Source organism: Chanodichthys erythropterus, chromosome 13, assembly GCF_024489055.1.
Source record: "Chanodichthys erythropterus isolate Z2021 chromosome 13, ASM2448905v1, whole genome shotgun sequence".
NCBI classification, from domain to species: domain Eukaryota; kingdom Metazoa; phylum Chordata; class Actinopteri; order Cypriniformes; family Xenocyprididae; genus Chanodichthys; species Chanodichthys erythropterus.
This window is the reverse complement of record NC_090233.1, coordinates 2,195,336-2,217,381: the sequence shown is the minus strand read 5'-3', so window position 1 is coordinate 2,217,381 and position 22,046 is coordinate 2,195,336. Positions and strand designations below refer to the sequence as shown.

The 22,046-nt window shown below is 41.0% G+C and overlaps 1 protein-coding gene across 1 annotated transcript in view; it reads left to right on the top strand.

Moving 5' to 3' along the window:
• cldn15b (claudin 15b) overlaps positions 1-22,046 on the top strand; it is a 98,717-nt gene that overhangs the window by 33,566 nt on the left and 43,105 nt on the right. The window lies entirely within an intron of this gene.

Genomic DNA, 22,046 nt, shown 5'->3' with positions numbered 1-22,046 from the left:
TGTAAAAAAAAATTTGCTGCGAAAACGTAAAAAAGTGAGTCAGCCTGATGCATTAAGACTTTTGCGTTGTCTCAATGTATTTTAAATAATTACACATAGTAATGATACAATGTTCAGCCAACTAACACTTGCTTGTTTTTGCAATTCTGATTTTCATATTTTCCCAATTAAGATTTTTGTTTTACACCAACTACTGTTGTTCAGTTAATTTGCTTTTTTATGTTCTGTGGATGAAGAATTTTCAATTGGCAAAATTATTATGCATGTTAGCCAACTAACACTTGCTTGTTTACGCAATTCTGATTTTTTAATTTTCCTAATAATGATATTTATGTCACCGCAATTGCTGTTGTTCAGTTAATTAGCTTTTTTATGTTTTGTGGATGATAAATGTTCAATTGGCAAAATAAAGACAGGTCATAAAACATTTACTTTATCATTTATTTCAATTAGAAATAAGATGCTACACAAGCACAAACTCGGTTCACAATATTTAACTTTTTTTTAAAGTTGTGACACAACAGATGCACTTTAAAGAAAAAGTTCAGATTCCATCTTCAGTAGGAACTTAAATTTTGCATACACTAAGCATACAAACAATTTTTAACACCAACAAAAATCAGTGCAATACAATTTCTCATTAAACCACTTAACTGTACACAAAAACAGCATAAAACTTGTTGGTATCAATTTACACAGCAAAATTTTGTTAAATTAACACCCAAAGTGTACATATGAGTCCATCTTGCCGGGTGTTAAAAAGTAACACTGAAGCAGTGTTAAAGTTAATGAGATAATTGATTGATGATTGAGTGATGATGGACAATTACTGGAGACACCTGATGTTAATAAGCAAAATCACTGAAGGAAAGATAGAAAAAATGTGTTAATTAATGTTTTATGAATGTTTCATTTCAAGTCACCATGAAATAGGTCAGCGTTTGCTTTAGTTGGGCTCTTGACTCTTTACCTTTATTATTAATTGTTCTCTGGCTGCTCCAACTTTGTGTTTGTAAAGCACATTTGTTATGGTCAGAGAAAATATGATGCAATCACAATATAATTTGATGATGATATAGTCATCATGTGATGGCATGATGTCATATAGAGTCTAAATCTCTGACTGTGTGCTTGATGTGTAGCTTTAGTATTAATGATTGTAGTCCTGTGATTTTACAGCCTGAGATCCAACAATAGTATAACTTTTTTCCCTTTTTTAAAAGAATAATACATTATGCACTGAAGCGTCAGTGTTTAAACACACATGGACATCAAGAATCAGCATCTGATTCTCAAGAACGGTGACGATAAATAAATACAAAATACTGACTAACAGATCAACTCTGAACATCACAAAACAAGCTACTTTCACAACAAAACAACAGAAAAATAAAGCAAACATGAACAATCTACCAAAATTACAGGACAATTCAGCTGCATAATTTATTCATGCAGCAATTCATGATGAGAGCCATGGATGAGTTTTGATTGGTGGCTCCCATCATGCACTGCAACATGAAGCACTTTCTTTGATTGTCACCATTGTTGAGGGTCATATGCTGATTCTTGATGTCTGTGTGTGTTCTGTGTGTCATTAACAATACAAGAGGTGAGCACTCTGTAAAGTCTACTCCAGCACATCCCAAAGACTTTCAATGAATTTAAGGTCCGCTCAGAGGTGCCAATTCACATGTGAAAATGATTCTTCATGCACCCTCCCAACCATTCTTTCACAATTTGAGCCAAATGAATATTAACATTGTCATCCTGGAGTATGGTCATAGCTCCTACATGAACTGTTGCTAACATATAATATGCTAGAAACATAATAATCACTGCAATAATGATCATACTCTTCAACTCTTAAGCATTTGCCTACTTTTTTTTTTTTTTTGGCCGGGCAGCGTATAATTTTATTTTTGTTTGTTTGTTTTTGTTTGGAGATTAGAATTCTCAATAGAAATACTCTTTTAAGCAGTAATAGATAACTGTCAATGTTGTTGTACAAAAAGACCTGGTTAACACTTTACAATTGGATTCAATTTGATAACTTTAGTTAATTAATTAGGTATTGTCACAATTATGTATAGTTTGTCTTAGGACTTTGTATTCAATTGTATTGTATTGTATTGTATTGTATTGTATTGTTTGTTTTCATTCATCACATGTGTTCCTTTATTTGATTTTCCCGCCACTCCTTTGTTACCATGGTCACCATCATTATGCGTTCATTTGGTTCAGCTGTGTTCTACTAATCATCTTGTTTGAGTTCCTATTTAAGTTGTACCCCCACGTTCATTCTCTGTCTGGTCATGTTACGTTTAGTGTGTGTTGCCCTGCTGTGGGTCATTATCATTAAACTTTGTTTTGGAACTTTATTCTTCTGTCTTCTTTGTCTGCCTGCAACAACCTGTGCGTGTCACAGTTATTTTCTGTTAGTTTGTTTTTACAGACTTTCAGTTTGTTTTCGTTTGTCACGTATCTTCTTTGTTCATTTGCCACACTCATCAGTCACCATGGACACTAACCATTCATCATGTTTGTCTTTTAAGTTAATCATCACCGGGTATTTAAGTTCCTCCCTTTGTTCTGTTCATGGTCGGTTGTTGTTTGCGTCCTGTGCACACTGTCTCGCCCACTGGCTTGTTAATCTAGTTCGTAATAAATCTTCTGTTATTTCATCTTCATCGGAAACTGAGCGTTACACAGTGACGGGTATCATCAGCTAACAATAAACAATTTTTTTATATTGGATTTATTACTCTTATTTATAATGGTGATCTGTAAATATACTATTGAATGTTAATTATTGTTTGTTCATAATACATTAATTTATACAAATTGCAATGTTAAAAATATATTGGTATGTGTAGAAAGTAACATTAACCAATATTAGTAATTACTGCATAAGTGTAACAATGCTGTCGGCGAGCTTGAAGAACCCAAGTGCAGTTTGTTAAGATCCAAACATGAACAAAATAAACCTACAAGACTTGGCTTGGCACATGAACATGAAACTCAACAAACAGCAGGTTACACTTAACAAAGCTAGACCAGAGAACAATGAAACATGAGGGCTATTTATACAAAGTCAAGTCAAGTCACCTTTATTTATATAGCGCTTTTTACAATGCAGATTGTGTCAAAGCAGCTTTACATTGATAACTGGTACATAATTTTGGCTGCACAGCAGCTCTTAAAGAATAGTGTCAATGCAGGCAGATCAAAGCACTCTTGAATAAATGTCAAGAATACTGTTGAATATCAAATGTCAAGTCAAATGTCAAGTGTCCCCAACTAAGCAAGCCAAAGGCGACAGCAGCAAGGAACCCAAACTCCAACAGGTGACATCAGGTGGCAAACAAGTGGCAAATAGGTGTTAAAATCTCCTCTGGCAAACAGTGCTTTTTTACGAATCAGGTTGCTATCATAAGTCTGATAGGATCGCAACAATCAAAGTATTTATTTCAGTTCCATCCAGTTGATGATCGTATTCATCACGCCGGTATGGATGGTCTGTTGAGGAACTGTGGCACTGGCTGTCGTGCTGATGATGTCTTCACAATGGATGATCTAGTCGACTCGATCTCTGCTGATACTTCAGGGCTGTGTTGTGGTCGTGTCAAGGCACAGGTCCTTGGTCTCAGCTGGATACGGCCCGGATCCGGTTGACTATGGTAAACCTCGGGATAAACAGAAAGACTAATATTAGCGTAGATGCCATTCTTTTTCTGATGTAACAAGTACATCTGGTGCTAATTTATGCAGCCTAATAATCCTTTAATGGATTTGAAAATATAAATTGATAATGTGTTATGTGTATGCCAGGTTAAAGAGATGTGTTTTAGTCTAGATTTAAACTGACAGAGTGTGTCTGCATCCCGAACAATGCTAGGAAGATTGTTCCAGAGTTCGGGTGCCAAATAGGAGAAGGATCTACCACCTGCAGTTGATTTTGATATTCTAGGTATTATCAGCTGGCCTGAATTCTGAGATCGCAATAAACGTGAAGGATTATAATGATTTAAGAGCTCGCTCAGGTACTGGGGAGCTAAACCATTTAGTGCTTTGTAAGTAATTAGCAAGATTTTAAAATCTATACGATGTTTAACAGGAAGCCAATGCAGTGATGACAGAACTGGGCTAATATGGTCATACTTCCTAGTTCTAGTAAGAACTCTAGCTGCTACATTTTGTACGAGCTGTAGTTTATTTATCAAGTGGGAGGAACAACCACCCAGTAGAGCGTTATAGTTATCTAGCCTTGAGGTCATGGACGCATGAATACAAAGAGACTAAAGACAAACAAGAAACACCTGTGAACAATCAATCAAGACACTAGGTGTGTTCGACATCGGTTGCGGCTGGATGCAACCGATAGGCGAGAGTAGCCGCGTGCAGTCAGGGTGGAGCTGAAATGGAGATGTGAAGTCGGACACTTTCTGCTTCCCGTAGTGACGCTCATGCTGCGTTTGATTCAGCCAACTGCTCTCAAATTGCTCTTGCGGTACTGTGATGCCATACATCACAGTTACAAGTCGGACAAAATTTCTAACCGGCATGCACTGCTTCAAGTCAGCCGCTGATCAGTCTGTGCAGCACTGCATGAAGTCGAACAAGCCTAATGACCTATTCCCAAAATAGAACTGAGAAACCATGACTAAACCAATGACATTAGGCTTGTTCGAGATGCATCGGCGCTGTGCAGACTGATCGGCTTATGACATCAAAGTACCGCGAAAGCAATTCAACGGCATAAGGAGTCATATGCTCTCTAAACACTCTCGTTCAGGTGCAAGACCTGTACCATGGACCTGGTCCATGGAGCATGGGCATAATTGGACCTTGGAGCATGGGTGGATCAGGGCCATGGAGCAATGGCAAAACTGGGCAGTGAAGCAATGGTGGATATGGGCCGTTAAGCAGAGTGTCTGAAGACACAGGCATGTGGCCATCTTGTCAAGATTCTTGCTTGGCAGGCATGACGTGAACAGGCTCAGGCTTGGCTGGCATGATTCGAGCAGGCTCAGGCTTGGCTGGTGTGATGTGAACAGTCTCTGTCTTGGCAGGCATGATGTAAACAGGCCCTGGCTTGGCAGTCATGGTGTGGTGTGAATAACTCCAGACATGACAGTAGGGGGATGAAGACACTCTGGTGTGGTGGGTACTGTGGGATGCGGGGCTCCTCATCCACAAAACCCATAGTAAATGATGAGCTGCTCAAGAGAAGGGCATGATCGATGTTTGGCTAGGGAAAAATGAACTTTTTCCCTTTTTTTTGAGTGAGCAGGTTTGTTAAGTCCTTGACAAAAAAAATTCCTTGAGCACAGCATCATTAAAATCCACCAAGTTAAGAGAGTTCACAAAAATCCTCTACATAATCCTCAACACAGTGATCCCATTGATGGAGGTGAAGGATAGTAACTGCTGGTTTCATAAGTCTAGCTTTCTGTAACAATGATCCACTGTAGGTGAGCTTGAAGTACCCAACTGCAGTTTATTAAGATCCACACATGAACAAAAGGCTTGGCAAGGCTTGGCATGGCTCAAAGCCAGACCAGAGAACAATGAAACATGAGGGCTATTTATACAAAGAGACTATTGACAAACAAAGAACACCTGTGAACAATCAAGACGATGACCCAATAGGCTTGTTTGAGATGAGCAAATTCTGCGCAGAATCGATCAACGGCGATCACCGCGAGATGCATGCCGGTTAGAAATGTGTCGGAGGGTGGTCCGCCTTGCTCTGATGTCATGCTGACATGTGTCAAAAACCTCTCGCGAGGGTGAGGCGGCCTCATCGGATTCTGCAGTCGAGCGCAGTTGTTCTCCACCGACTGCACTAACCAAAAGCACGATGGGAAACGACTTGATGACGACACAGCTTAAAGCTTATTGGTTTAAACAACCGTGATGTATTGATCTCTTTTAAAATGTTTGATTTTGAAACACTACCATGATTTTATGCGTATAAATTATGTGTGAATATTCCAAAAGTCTCTGACAGTGCGATCTCTCTGTGGGTTATGTGATTGTTATCATATTTATAAAAATATATAAAAACATGTCTGTAATTAAAATAAAAATGAGTGATACACACATCCTTCGAATGGAAATAAATATCAAGTACTTTGGGTGTGTTGTTCATTATATTTATTTTAATTTAAAAGCAACAGAGCGTAAATTACATCCAGCGCACGAGTGTGAATCCCGCGATATCCGCCTTTGATCTCGCAGGTGTCTGATGCACTCCGAGAACGGAGAATTGTCCATCTTGCCTGCACTTTTTTCACTCCTCCCCTCACTGCAGCCGCCTACCTATGGGATCAGATTCCCGCCAATAGTATTGCGGTCACGGATCAAAAAATAATACCACATGTATAACACATGTAAAAATATATAGCACAAACTTAAAAAAAAATAATGCAAAATGATCGGAATGGCAAAGAACATGGTCACGGATCAAAATATAATAAGCGTAAATCGAAAAATCAAAAGCACATTTAAAAAAATAACAAGCATGAATCAAAACTTTAAACACATTAAAAATGATATTGCACAAATCTTAAACTTGTGTTTATGCGTTCTTAAAAGTTGTTTTCCTTGCTTTTATTACTCTTTTCTTTCTGCTCTCTTTACATTTTCTGCTTATATTTTACTCTTTTGTGCGCTTGTGCAGTTTTTCTCTTTGCTCTTCTTTCTACGTTCTGCTCTTGCTTTTCCAAATGTTGCAGTTCGAGTTTCATGTAAATTAGACTGGGCTTAAGCGCCACCATTGGTCCACTAGTTCTAGATTGACAGCTCCTCCTCTAGCCAATCAATCGAAGGGAGGGAGATGACATCACTTCAATGCGACTCATGGCTACTGATGCTCACACTCATACAGGAGAAGATAACAGTTTAATCTGAAACTTTACAAGGACTTTCAATCTGTAAAGTTATCTGAACTATGGACAAATAATTCCTCTTTTTGAGATACTCTTTTTATTGTGCAGTCTACTTATGATTGTTAATCTTTATGTTCATAATATATGGTATTTGGTGTTAAAATATTACTTGGCTCATGGTGCTAATATGCTAAGGCTACTGTAGCTAATATATTTCTTAATTGTTGTTAAACGATCATAGGTAAATTAATTCTAAGACTGAATGTATCATCTCTGCATTGACTACGATAGTGTTACAGAGAAGATAGTTACAGAAACCAGGTGGATTTGATATGCAGTGATTTATTCACACATTTATTGTGTTTAATTAAATAACTACATAATTGCACAATACTATAAGATTAATGTTTTAAATAAAAACAAAATTACAGATACAGATATGTAGGTGGCGAAAAGTTCATTCAAACTTCTCGTTCAAATCAGGAATTCATTAATGAAACACTGCTGTGTTGCTCAGAGACGAGCGAAGCTGTTCTGCTGTGACTTTGTTTGATACTCCTTTCATTAAAATAGTGCAAAAACACATTCAAAATTAACTTATAGCTATATTGATTTATACAACAGCTCAATAAACATTTGCAATTGCTCTAATATTGGGGAAAACACTGATGTGAAGGCTATTGCTTAACTTTATAATTTTATAATCTCAGTGTTAAAATGTGATCAAATTCATAAACCAACACCCGTGTCAATGACATACTGTACATGGAAGACAAAATCTATAAATCTGTTTACAGGAAAACAATACATGACAAAATATGCACAGTTTACTATTACGAGCAACATACAATGATCTGAACCAGTGGTTCCCAAACTTTTCAGAGTGGAGTACCCCCTGAGACACTTACCATCCTTCTGCGTACCCCCTCTCTTCCACTTAGTTTGTAAATTTTCCATTAAGGGACAATATTTGCCCCCTAAATTGACTTTCTAGTGCAGTTTTTGATCTTTATGAATACCTTTACAACAATAATAATGTTTTAAATTAAAAAATGTTCAATAGAGAAATATGCAATGCTAAAAACGTGAAAAGTGATTATTTTAAATACTAAAACCGCCAGTAGATGGCGGTAAGTCACTGTCTTAATGCCTGAGTCATCGAGTCATTCATTCAAATAAGCAAGTGGCTGTATTTATGAATGAATCATGACTTTCACGAACAATTCATTCAAAGTTGCAGATTCGTTCTCGAAGCACTGCTGTGTTGTAATCCTGCTGTTGTTTTCGTTGCAAAATAGAGCAAATACTGACAATACTGTGAAGAATAACACTTAATATTACCCCTTTGTTTGTTGAACTGTTGTGTGGATATTTGGATTTACATTCTTGCTCATATAATATTATCAACATTAAAAACAAGAACTCACAAAAGGTAGGCCATGTTTTGTATCAAGAGTTTGAATCTTAAATTGATATTTAAGCCCGTTTTGTGCCAGGCTATTGTTCTCCGTGCTAGTAAGTGCTAAATCTGCAGGTACAGAATGGCAGTATGTTGCGCGTTTTGCTCAGGCTGCAGACTCCCCACGCAACCTATACTGTGTAGGCTATATGCACCCATATGTGCGCTGCATGTGGAAATGGACTCTGTCAGATTTGACCGCAAAAGATGTGGTATTTTGATTGGATGTCATATGGCATATTGTACCTGTTAGAAAATACATGATCAGTTTTAATGTTATTTTAATGTAGAGAAGAATTAAATGAATGGCAAAATTCTGCATTTTGTTCGCGTAATGTTACCCCCTCTGTCACCTCACGTACCCCAGTTTGGGAACTACTGATCTAAACAATTGCCATGGCATATCTTACTTTAAATGTAATTCACAAGCAAATATATTAGCCTAGTAAGGTAGGTTTCATATGTTATATTCTCTTGTGCAAAAGACAGGAATAAAAGAGACAACAAGCAAGCATATTATTATTAATATTATTGTATGAATACTAAAAATATCTAACAGTAACATAACAGGTATAGACGAGCCAGGCACACATATGAGTGATGTTGTGAGGCTGCTGCATGGTGGACGCTGCGTTTCACGGTGCCAAGTCCAGTTGTAGGTGCATTAAAGATTAATATAACAATGATAGATCGTCAGACAGGCACAACTGTGACAGGTTGTCGTTAGGATGGTAAATTTAACAATAAAAGATTGTCCAGGTAGAAGTAGCCTATATACCGGTGACAGGTCGAGTTGCAGGTACATATGTATGAAGGTATATAATGTACATATGTTATAATGTATATATATATACATTATAACAGTGTCCTGCAACAGAAAGAGTTTACCACAGCTCGGAAATTGCCAGCTGTGATGGTTATCTTCTCCTGTATGAGTGTGAGCATCAGTAGCCATGAGTCGCATTGAAGTGATGTCATCTCCCTCCCTTCGATTGATTGGCTAGAGGAGGAGCTGTCAATCTAGAACTAGTGGACCAATGGTGGCGCTTAAGCCCAGTCTAATTTACATGAAACTCGAACTGCAACATTTGGAAAAGCAAGAGCAGAACGTAGAAAGAAGAGCAAAGAGAAAAACTGCACAAGCGCACAAAAGAGTAAAATATAAGCAGAAAATGTAAAGAGAGCAGAAAGAAAAGAGTAATAAAAGCAAGGAAAACAACTTTTAAGAACGCATAAACACAAGTTTAAGATTTGTGCAATATCATTTTTAATGTGTTTAAAGTTTTGATTCATGCTTGTTATTTTTTTTAAATGTGCTTTTGATTTTTCGATTTACGCTTATTATATTTTGATCCGTGACCATGTTCTTTGCCATTCCGATCATTTTGCATTATTTTTTTAAGTTTGTGCTATATATTTTTACATGTGTTTTTAAATTTGTGATTCACCTTTATTATTTTTTGATCCGTGACTGCAATACAATTGGCGGGAATCTGACCCCATAGCCTACTCTCGGCTGAACTCGGCGCATCTCAAACAAGCCTAATCCCAAAACAGAACTGATAAACCACATGACTAAATAAACCAATGACAACAGGCTTGTTTTTTTGAGATGAGCAAATTATGCGCAGAACCGATCACCGGTGATCACCGCGAGATGCATGCCGGTTAGAAATGTGTCCGAGGGTGGGCCGCCTTGCTCTGATGTCATGCCGACGTGTGTCAAAAACCTCTCGCGAGTGCGAGGCGGCCTCATCGGATTCTGCAGTCGAGCGCAGTTGCTCTCCACCGACTGCGCTGACCAAAAGCACGATGGGAAACGACTTGCTGACGACACAGCTTAAAGCTTATTGGTTTAAACAACCGTGATGTTATTGTTTGATTTCAAAACTCTAATATCATGTTTTTATGTGTAAAAATAATGTGTGAATATTCCTAAACTCTCTGACACAGTGATCTCTCTATGGGTTATGCGAACGTTGTCATTTATTAAAAAAAAATATATATATATAAAAACATGTCTATTATTAAAGTAAAAATAATTGATACAGACATCTTTCGAATGGAAATAAATATCAAGTACTTTGGGTGTATTGTTCATTATGTTTATTTTCATATAAAAGCAACAGAACTTAAATTACATCCAGTTTATCAGCAACACAGCGCAGGAGTGTGAATCCTGCGATATCAGCCTTTGATCTTCTGATCCCCCAGCTAACACACGACGTAACAGTTACGTAATGTATTCATACTTTTTGGTAATGTCATGACTTACTAACTGACAACGTAACTATGACGTCGCATGCCAGTTATTTCATTACCTTCAGATTACCATCTCACAACGTCGTCAGTACGTTCTCCTAACGTTATAAGATTACCAAGAACGTTCCAGATACGTCCTCTATTCGTAATATATTGGTAATTCCATGACTTACTAGTAACGTAACTACAACGTTGTATGCCCGTAATAATATTACCATCAAATTACCATATCACAACGTCGTCAGTACGTTCTCCTAACTTTACAAGATTACCAAGGACGTTCCATATACGTCCTCTATTCGTAATATAATGGTCATTCCATGACTTACTGGCAACGTAACAGCAACGTCATGTGCTCGTAATTTCATTACCATCATTTACACATTCTTTATATGTTATTATTACCAGAATCAGAATCAGAAATCAGAAAGAGCTTTATTGCCAGGTATGTTGTTTACACATACTAGGAATTTGTTTTAGTGACAGAAGCTCCACAGTGCAACAGAGTGACAGCGACAAGACAAGACACATAATAAAAAGAATAAAATAATAATATACAAATTTACAAGATAGACAAAGTGCAAAAAAAAAAAAAAAAAGCAAAAGACAATATATATTATAGACAATTGTATGTACAATTATGTGTGCAAATTGAGATATAAATAAGTGTTTTAAGTAAATAATGTGTAATAGTGTTATGTGTTCCGTGTTTGTTAAGTGTTCATGAGATGGATTGCTTGAGGGAAGAAACTGTTCCTGTGTCTGGTCGTTCTGGTGCTCAGGGCTCTAGCGTCGACCGGATGGCAACAGTTCAAAGAGGGAGTGTGCTGGATGTGAGGGGTCCAGAGTGATCTTCTTTGCCCTTTTTCTCACTCTGGATAAGTACAGTTCTTGGAGAGTGGGGAGGGTTGTGCCAATGATTCGCTCAGCAGACCGGACTACCCTCTGTAGTCTTCTGAGGTCAGATTTGGTAGCTGAGCTGAACCAGATGGTAATTGAAGTGCAGAGGATGGATTCAATGATGGCAGAGTAGAACCGTTTCAGCAGCTCCTGTGGTAGGTTGAACTTCCTCAGCTGGCGAAGGAAGTACAACCTCTGCTGGGCCTTTTTCACAATGGACTCGATGTGGTTGTCCCACTTCAGGTCCTGGGAGATGGTGGTGCCCAGGAACCTGAATGACTCCACTGCTGCCACAGTGCTGTTCATGATGGTGAGTGGGGAAAGAGCAGGGGGGTTTCTCCTGAAGTCCACGGTCATCTCCACTGTCTTGAGCGTGTTGAGCTCCAGGTTGTTAAGACTGCACCAGACAGCCAGCTGTTCAACCTCCAGTCTGTAAGCAGACTCGTCACCGTCCTGGATGAGGCCGATCAGTGTGGTGTCATCCGCAAACTTCAGGAGCTTGACAGAGGGGTCTTTAGAGGTGCATTCGTTTGTGTAGAGGGAGAAGAGCAGTGGGGAGAGAACACAGCCCTGAGGGGCGCCGGTGCTGATGGTGAGGGTGCTGGATGAGAATTTTCCTAGCCTCACTAGCTGCTGCCTGTCTGTCAGGAAGCTGGTGATCCACTGACAGACAGAGGTGGGCACGGAGAGCTGAGTTAGTTTAGGCTGGAGGAGTGATGGGACAATGGTGTTAAAAGCAGAGCTGAAGTCCACAAACAGGATCCTCACATAAGTCCCTGGTCTGTCCAGATGCTGGAGAACATAATGCAGTCCCATATTGACTGCATCATCCACAGACCTGTTTGCTCGGTAAGCAAACTGCAGGGGGTCCAGTAAGGGTCCAGTGATGTCCTTCAGAAAAGCCAGAACCAGTCTTTCAAATGACTTCATGGCCACAGACGTTAGAGCCACAGGTCTGTAGTCATTTAGTCCAGTGATTTTGGGTTTCTTTGGGATGGGGATGATGGTGGAGCGTTTGAAGCATGAGGGGACTTCGCACAGCTCCAGTGATCTGTTGAAGATCTGTGTGAAGATGGGGGCCAGCTGGTCAGCGCAGGTTTTCAGACAGGCTGGTGAAACGCTGTCTGGGCCTGGTGCCTTTCTTCTCTTGTTCTTTCTGAAGACCTGGCGCACGTCATCTTCACTGAACTGAATTGCAGGTGTGGGGGAGAGGGGGGTTGTTGGAGGTGTGAATGGTGATTTTTCAAACCTGCAATAAAACCCATTCAGATCGTCTGCCAGTTGTTGATTCTCCACAGAGCTGGGGGATGGTGTCTTGTAGTTGGTAATGTCTTTCAGACCTTTCCACACTGAAGCTGTGTCATTAGAAGAGAACTGATTCCGAAGTTTATCAGAATAATTCCTCTTTGCCACTTTGATCTCCTTTTCCAGTGTGTATTTGGCCTGTTTGTACAAGACTCTGTCCCCTTTTCTGCGAGCATCTTCTTTGGCCTGACGGAGCTGGCTGAGTTTTGCAGTGAACCAGGGTTTGTCGTTGTTGTAAGTTAAATGAGTCTTTGTAGGAATGCACAGATCCTCACAGAAACTGATATATGATGTAACAGTCTCTGTGAGCTCGTCCAGATCGGTGGCAGCAGCTTCAAAAACACTCCAATCAGTCCATTCAAAACAGGCTTGTAAAGCTCGCTCTGTTTCGGTGGTCCATCTCTTTACAGTCTTTGCTACAGGTTTAGTTGATTTCAGTTTCTGCCTGTAGGTTGGTATGAGATGAACTAAACAGTGATCAGAGAGCCCCAAAGCTGCCCGTGGGACAGAGTGATATGCATCCTTTATTGCTGTGTAACAATGGTCGAGTATATTGCTGTCTCTGGTGGGACAGGTAACATGCTGTCTGTATTTGGGCAGTTCACGTGAGAGAATCGCTTTATTAAAGTCCCCGAGAATGATTAGAACAGAGTCCGGGTGTTGTTGCTCGCTCTCTGTGATCATATCAGCGAGTATCTGTAAAGCCGAACTCACGTGTGCTTGCGGAGGAATGTAGACGCTCACCAGAATGAACGAGCAAAACTCCCGCGGCGAATAGAACGGTTTGCAGTTAATGAAGAGTGTTTCAAGATCTGGACAGCACATCTTCTTTAACACCGTTACATCTGAACACCACCTTTCGTTGATGTAAAAGCACGTCCCGCCGCCGCGCGATTTCCCCGTTGATTCTGCGTCGCGATCTGATCTAAACAGCTGAAAGCCCGGCAGACTTAACACGCTGTCCGGAATGGCGTCGTTCAGCCAGGTTTCCGTGAAGCACAGAGCAGCCGAGTTCGAGAAATCCTTATTGGTCCGGGAGAGCAGAAGGAGTTCGTCCGTTTTGTTGGGCAGAGAGCGGAGATTCGCCAGATGGATGCTAGGCAGCGGCGTTCTTAATCCGCGCTGTCTGAGCTTCACGAGGGCGCCGGCGCGCTTTCCCCGTCTGCGCGTCCTGAAGCGTCTAAACAGCGCTGCCGCTCCGCCGACTACAACATTCAACAAAACGTCTGAATAATCGAAATCCGGTAAAAGATTTTGTGGTGTATACTGCCGAATGTTCAGCAGTTCATCCCTGGTAAAGCTGATGGTGTTTGAAAAACAGAAAACAGGAAAAACTAACAAAAACAGAACAAACACTGAAGAGCTAAGCACTGTGGCTGCCATGCGCGGCGCCATCTTGATCTTAATTTGCAATATAAAACGTGTAATTAAATGTCAGACACAAGACTGAAATGTCCCCTTAAGAAAAAAAAATGTTTCTTTCCACCAAATCAGAGTATGGATGACTGCTTTTTGACGTGACATACAGCGCGCGCCTCCACAAATGTAGTGCGCGCGTGCCCACAGTGTTGATAAGAGTGTAAAGTTAATTTTTCTGAGGGAAGAATTTATTTTTCCGAGGTGACAACGAATAAATGGCTTTTATAAACATGTATAAAGTTAACTTTGGAAAGACGCAAAACCTTTTTTTATTGTTATGTTTACGTTAGTGCAGGTGGCCGATAGAGTTGCCATGGCAACCGGGAAAACATTCAAGCTGCTGGAGAGGACAGCGTCGACGTTTCTCCGTGTTTCTCGTCAGTTTTATAGCAATAAAGTTCAACAACTGCGTCAGATTGGTTAAGTAACATTACCCACAGTCTACTTTAAGTACTTTTGTTACTATTTTTACCTCTGTGATTTCCTTGATCGTCTGAAATATATGTTAGCAAAATGTTACGTTAGCGTTTTTAATGATACTGAGAGCAAAACGTCTTGAATGCTTTTATTTTATGTTTCGCTGTAGGCTAACGTTATATGTTTTTATTTATAGTTCGAGTGTATATCATTATTTTTATTTGGAGTTTTGTTCATGTTCTGTTTGTGTTTCAAAATAAATGAATTGAATTCATTTCGAGTCTGCATTCATCGTTCACAGCTGTTGGAATAGCCTTTACATTAGTTTGGGCAAATGAGGACATAAATTAGGTTAAACTACTGCATGTCCGCCCATAGAAAAATAAATAAATATAATAATTACCAACTGATGACCAACACACAACTATTGATACACAACGTTGCCACGACGTCGCAGTTACCAACTGGCAACGTCACAAAGTTACGTTGTGGCGACGTATAGGCACCTTTCACTTTTCCGGTTGCCTTACGTCGCCACTACGAAAGTTTGGTCACCAAATTACGTTGCAGTTACGTAACAGTCACGTATTTTGGTTAGCGGGGACTACGAGAACAGAGAACTGTTCGTCTTGCCTGCACTTTTTTCACTCCTCCCCTCACTGCAGCCGCCTACTCTCGGCTGAACTTCAGGCGAGGCTAGGCGCATCTCAAACAAGCCTAGGCCGGGTTCACACCGCAAGCGGCAGCAGAGCAGAAGCAGCGCGTATTTTTTCGGCGCCAATGTTAACAGATGAGAGCGTTCACACCGCACGCAGAGGCTGCGCTGCAGCGCGGAGCAGGAGCAGAGCAGAAGCAGCAGTGCCGCGATCGTTTCGGCGCTGGGTCTATTTTTGCTGCGCTGCTAACGCTCAATTAAAGTGAAAGAACACCTTTGATGGACAAAATAAATATGATTTCACAGAAAAACTGCTCAAAATGCACAGAATAAGCATATAGTGTGTTTTAACAAGAATTGAAGTATGTCAGGAAAGAAATTTAATTTGAAAACATAGTTATACAAGATTTACTCATTTAAAATTGTTTTTAATTATTCAGTTTGGGTTAAAGTATGGTATATTATAGAAAACTAAACTAGCCAGAAAATATGATATATTATTTTAGCTATTACACAGACAGCCATAGGCTCTTGCATACCTAAATCAAACCCGAGTTTGCTGTCTTTGTCGCCGAGTTTGCAGTCTTGTAAACATGTTCATGCGTCAGATGATGTAAAACACAAAGCTTACCTTATTCGTGTGCAGCAATGGACGACACGAGGCTTTTATTTATTTATTTTTATTTATTTTACGTTTATATGTGAGTGTTGTACACCTTGCATGTTAAACTTTCAAGACTATCAAGTTTAACAATGACCAATTATAAAAACAAATTTCTAACTGTCTTTCTAAAGAAATGCTCACTTTATGCACCTTCGAGCCGCTGCTGTGACGCTGTACAAACGCTTCCAGCTGGAAGTGTGAATACTCGCGCGTCTCTGCAGCTGCAGTTCACGCTAACGCCCTGCTTCCGCTCTGCTGCCGCTTGCGGTGTGAACCCGGCCTTAAGGTGTGTTCGAGCTCATGCAGCACCGCACAGACTGACTGACGGCTGACTTGAAGCAGTACATGCCAGTAAGAAATTTTGTCCAACTTGAGACAGCGCCGACACCATGTGATTGTAACTTATGGCTCCAAGAGAGCGATTGCGGAGTAGGCTTGTTCGTGATGCATCGGCGCTGCACAGACCGATCGGCAAATGACATCAAAGTACCGCGAGAGCGATTGGAAACCAGACGACTCCTTATGCAACACAGCTGTTTCACGATTGGCCGGATTCACTGCATGACAACGATCACGTGTGTTTCGTGTTTATTGTCACGCCTTCAGTTCCAGTAATGCTCAAAAGTCTGTGTTTTTATAATATGGCGGCATTTTAATGCCATTAATGACCGAGCGCACAATTGATGCTTGCGCGCGCAGTAAATCACTTCCGCGAGAGGATGCAGATCTGCACGCGAGGAAACGGGAGCCCGCGAGCTCATTTTAAACCCGCGCGAATGACATCTCCTCTGCGCGCAGATCAAGCCCTTGCGTGCTCGGACAAGACTCGCAGCACGCGCGTCATCATTCCCCACACTCGCGCGAACACTTTTGATTTTTGTCAGTCGTGGGGCGGAACTTTACTTATTTCAGTGTAAGCTCAAATGTCATTGGTCAATTCAGTTTTTCCAGAAGTCTGTTTTGATTGGACGTCTGTTGTAAAACGATTAGACATGGCTTCATCAATGGACCAGATGCAAGTGAGTTAAACTTTATTTATTAACTGATTGATTGCATTATTATTATAATATGGCCTACCATATACATTAACTTGATTTATTATTATTTTTATGGAGGTGTAGCCGCTGGGGAAATAAGAGAACACATAGCCTAGTTATATTTGCTGTAGTTCACCGCAACATTACCACTATACTTCCACTAAACAGTATCTGTTTACCCAGCCAAAATTATGTCAGTTCTGAGAATTACAGAAATGTCAAAAGTGTCCATTAAATAGTTGTAACTATGATTCGAAATCCAGAATTGCTTTGTGTGGCTTTGGATGAAAGATACATATCAACAAGAGTTGTTGTGTAAGCTTTTTGTTATCATTCTTTGTCAGTTTAATATATTATCAGGTTATATATATTACCATATTCTTGGTCCGGTTCCCCGACACACTGCCGCTCGGTCCTCAGCCTGCCAAGAGGCTCTTTCTCGCGGTGCCATGCGGTGGCACTGGACGCTCGGTGGACGGCCCGATCCTCGACCGCCTCCTGGCGGCCGGCGATGGCTCCTCCGACTGAGGGCAGCCGGCAGCGAGTCCCCCGTCCCCTGCTCCTCCCCTTCATGGCGGACGGCAGCAGGCTCCGGCCCACGGCAGACGGCGGCGACTCCTCCGCTCCCTCCAGGTCCAGGACGGCAGCCACCCCACCTCGTCCCAGGAGCAGGGCATCCGGGTCTCCGTCCCACCTTTCACAAGGCTCCAGCACCACCGCCTCGGGCAGCCTCTCGCGGTCTTCACTTCCGCGCTGCCCGAACTCCGCAGCACCGCGATCCCCCTCAGCAGCGAGGGCTCTCCGACAGCATGTCCCTCCTTCCTCCCGGGTTTCGGCACCAATGTAACACAGTTCGTAAATGGGAAGAAGGAGGCGGGAACCAGCGAACATTCAACGTAACTTTAATTTAAAATAAACAAAGAACAAAACGAAAGTAATGCCGGCAGACCCTCGCGGACGTCTGCCGGCCACACAAACATAATAAACCATAAAATAAAGTCCAGGCCTGGTCCTCTCTCGTCCTCCACGGTCGTCGCTCCTCCTTTTATGCTCCCGGAGCTCCTCCGTGAGAGACTCAAGGCCGGTGCGCCTCCCAGGTGATGCTTGTTATCACTTGCGTCACCGGCCTCGCGCCGTTCCCTCACGGCTCTCGCCCGCCCTGGTCGCCACATATGTGTTCTCATTTTTCCCCAGCAGCTACAGCTCCATAAAAATAATAAATCAAGTTAATATAGTATCTAATAAGGACATATAATAATAATAATAATAATAATGCAATCAGTCAATAAATAAAGTTTAACTCACTTGCATAATAATAGTAAATACTAGGCTATAGTGTTTTGGACCATACTATAGTAAAGTGTAGTATACTATACATTATACTATTTACAACACTTTGTTAATGAATGATTCAGTATACAGTGTATTAACTATGATGAACTGATAAACTGTAATAAATACTGTATAGGCTACTTTAGTTTTTACTACAGTAAATTCTAGTGTATATTGTAGTAATATACCCTATAGTTGTAGAAAATTACAGTATTTGGGTAAAGTCAATTTGTTTATATTACCCTCAACAACTATAGAATTACCACAGCAAATTAAAGTACTTTACTTTAGTATGGTTCAAAAAATTACTATAGTATTTTTTCATCTGGTCCAAGCATAGACAGTAAAAGAAATGGACACAGCGACCCCATTGGAACTCAATTGAGTCAAGTGAAGCCCATTTTTAGCGATTTTTAGCACTTCCCTTTCTGACGCGCAGACTCACACTAAGCTTGATGACGTCCGCAACCTGTCTGACAGATGTAAATCTTCTAGTAGCTGTGCGTGAAAACTGCCTTTGCCCTTAATCTTGCAGAGACGGCGAGCTTGAGCGGGGAGTTCTTTGGCGTGAGTGAGCAGGAGTAAGTATTCTGATTAATTATTTTGTATAGTATTTTAAAATGTAACGCCAGTACGCCATATTAAGATAATCTCCCCAATTGCCTGCGAGCTTCTCTTCCTGTCTGTACGGTTATTTCTCTACTGTGCGACAGAGAGTCGAGTGGTTATGACGCAATCGTTAGTTTACTTTTACAAAAACTGTTTCTACGGGGCCATAATGTAACATAGATGGTAATGGAGCCCTTTATACATTGTCGTGTATCTTTGGAAATAAATAATGGACAAATGGAGTCTTTAAACGCCTCAGATGTAAAGTTATTCACTGTCAAAGTGATGCCAAAATGAATGGGAGTCAATGGGGATGCTAACGCAAGTGAAGTTCTGCTACAAGATGGCGGCACCCGGCCGACTTCAACTTCCGGTCGACTTCCTTGGGCACTGGGTCCAAGCCATGTCTAATCGTTTTACAACAGGCATCCAATCACAACAGACTTCCGAAAAACTGAATTGACCAATGACATTTGAGGTTACACTGAAATAAGTAAAGTCCCGCCCCACGACTGACAAAAATCAAAAGTGTTCGCACGAGCAAAATAGAAGATTGAGTGCGAGTGTGGGGAATGATGACGCGCGTGCTGCGAGTCTTGTCCGAGCACGCGAGGGCTTGATCTGCGCGCAAAGCAGATGTCATGTGCGCGCGGGTTTAAAATGAGCTCGCGGGCTCCCGTTTCCTCGTGTGTAGATCTTTTATTCTCTCGCGGAAGTGATTTACTGCGCGCGCAAGCATCAGTTGTGCGCTCGATCATTAATGGCATTAAAAAGCCGCCATAGATATCGGCGAAAGTTTTTTTTCTAAGGTAATTTTTTCACTTCACCACGTCGCTTCCACATTGAATAGCTTCTCATCCTTACATGACTGTTAAAGTTAACTTACATTTTCGTAAACCTTATTTTGTGCTCTAAACACTGACATATTGTGTCATAGCCAGCAGCTATATCACCATGTAGCCCAAGACTGGTTGCCCACTGAAGCTAAGCAGGGCTGAGCCTGGTTAGTACCTGGATGGGAGACCTCCTGGGAAAACCAGGTAGCTGCTGGAAGAGGTGTTAGTGAGGCCAGCAGGGGGAGCTCACCCTGTGGTCTGTGTGGGTCCTAATGCCCCAGTATAGTGACGGGGACACTGTACTGTAACAAGCACCGTCCTTCGGATGAGACGTTAAACCGAGGTCCTGACTCTCTGTGGTCATTAAAAATCCCATGGCACTTCTCGTAAAGAGTAGGGGTGTAACCCCGGTGTCCTGGCCAAATTCCCTCCATAGGCCCTACCAATCATGGGCTCCTAATAATCCCCAACCCCAATTGGCTCTTTCACTCTCTCTCCTCTCCACCTTCAGCTGGTGTGTGGTGAGCGCACTGGCGCCATTGTACTGTGGCTGCCGTCGCATCATCCAAGTAGATGCTGCACACTGGTGGTGGATGAGGAGAGACCCCTGATATGATTGTAAGGTGCTTCGGGTGTTCAGTAGTACATATGAATGCGCTATATAAATGCCTCATTCATTCATTCATTCATTCATTCATTCATACAAGGTCATCGTAAAATCTAGAGAAATGTTCGAGGTGGTCAGCGGGGTACAGTTGAGACAGTGTATCACCATAGAATCCTATTGCGGCCCATGCAGTTTAGTTGCACGATGTAAGTTCTATTAAGATCTATTAATCTATTAAAATTAATAGATTTCATCTGTTTTATTATTGCTGTTTGCAATTGTTCAATGTTTTTTACTGTTACTCAACTTTTCAACTGTTAATATTAAATGTATGGCCTAAAATTAAATATTGTATCACTGTTTGACATTACTGCACAATGTTTTACAAATGGACTACTTTTAACTAAACAAAATAATAAAATAAAACACTAAATGGAAATAAAAACTGTTAAATTCTCATTTTTAAATGTATTTTACATTTGTAGTGAATTGGTCAGGCAGCTTTGCAGCATTCCGGATGGGTGTCTCAACTGTACTAGGGTCCCAGCTAACAAAAAAAGGTCCCCAGAACGTCCCCTGAATGGCCTCTGCGAACTTCCCCCGAACGTCCATGTGTAGGGTCCTCTGGCTGTCCCGGGGACGTCCGCAAAGACGTCCTCCGGACGTCCACGGGGACGTTCACAGGACGTTCAGCGGCCATTCATGACGTTTAGGGGACTTTCGATTAAGTCCTCTTATTGTTTTTTATTTTACTACTAGGTTAACAAAAGAACACAAACACGTTGTAAGGATAAAAATACATTTATTTATAATAAATGAGCAGTTTCATAATTGTTGTGCTCTTTCCGTGTGTGTGTGTTATGCAGTTGTGCACGCGCGTCTCTCGTTGTCAGCTGTGGTAGACAAAACGACAAAATGAACACATTCAATAATGTTTCAGGTATCGTTTGTCTATTAAGAAACATTTGTTACTGACAATTTGGATTCGTGAGACCAAGATTAGCGTACATTTGAAGATAGGCCGTAACGGTCAGCCGCGACGGACAACAACTTCAGCAAACGTTTGTAAATGTAATCTTGTCATATAATTTAAACTTTACAAGATAAACAGTGGTTATGGTAGCTAATGTCTGCTAAACTAAAATTTAAAATACCTTTTCGACCGACGAAAGAGAAAACTCAAGGCCTCATCTGAGAAAATCACCGGCAGGACCGTTAACTGTCGACGCAGCCGAGCGTTGCCATGGATACATGCGCGTAACCTAAAGAATGACGTCACTCGATCGTCACTTGCTTGTATCTCACAGTGTGGCTATTCACCTTATTACGCCACGCCCATTTTTAATTATCCGCTCTTCCGCATTTTGTCATCCGACTTCCGCTAAACTGGCTCGGCACATCAGGTAGCTAGATCAGTAATTAAAAGATTGTTTATAGCGAGCTATAACTTTAGAAAAATGACAAATAACGTTAATGCAGTAAATGTTTCAAATTGGGAGCACGGAGAAAACTTTATACAACGATCAGATAGTCTCATATTGTCACTGTTAACGACCGGTAGACGATATGAAGAAGTGGCCAGAGTAAACCATGGGACTGTCAGGAGTTGATGGAGCAGCATATAGAGGGTGTAGGTGAAGACGACTGGAATTAT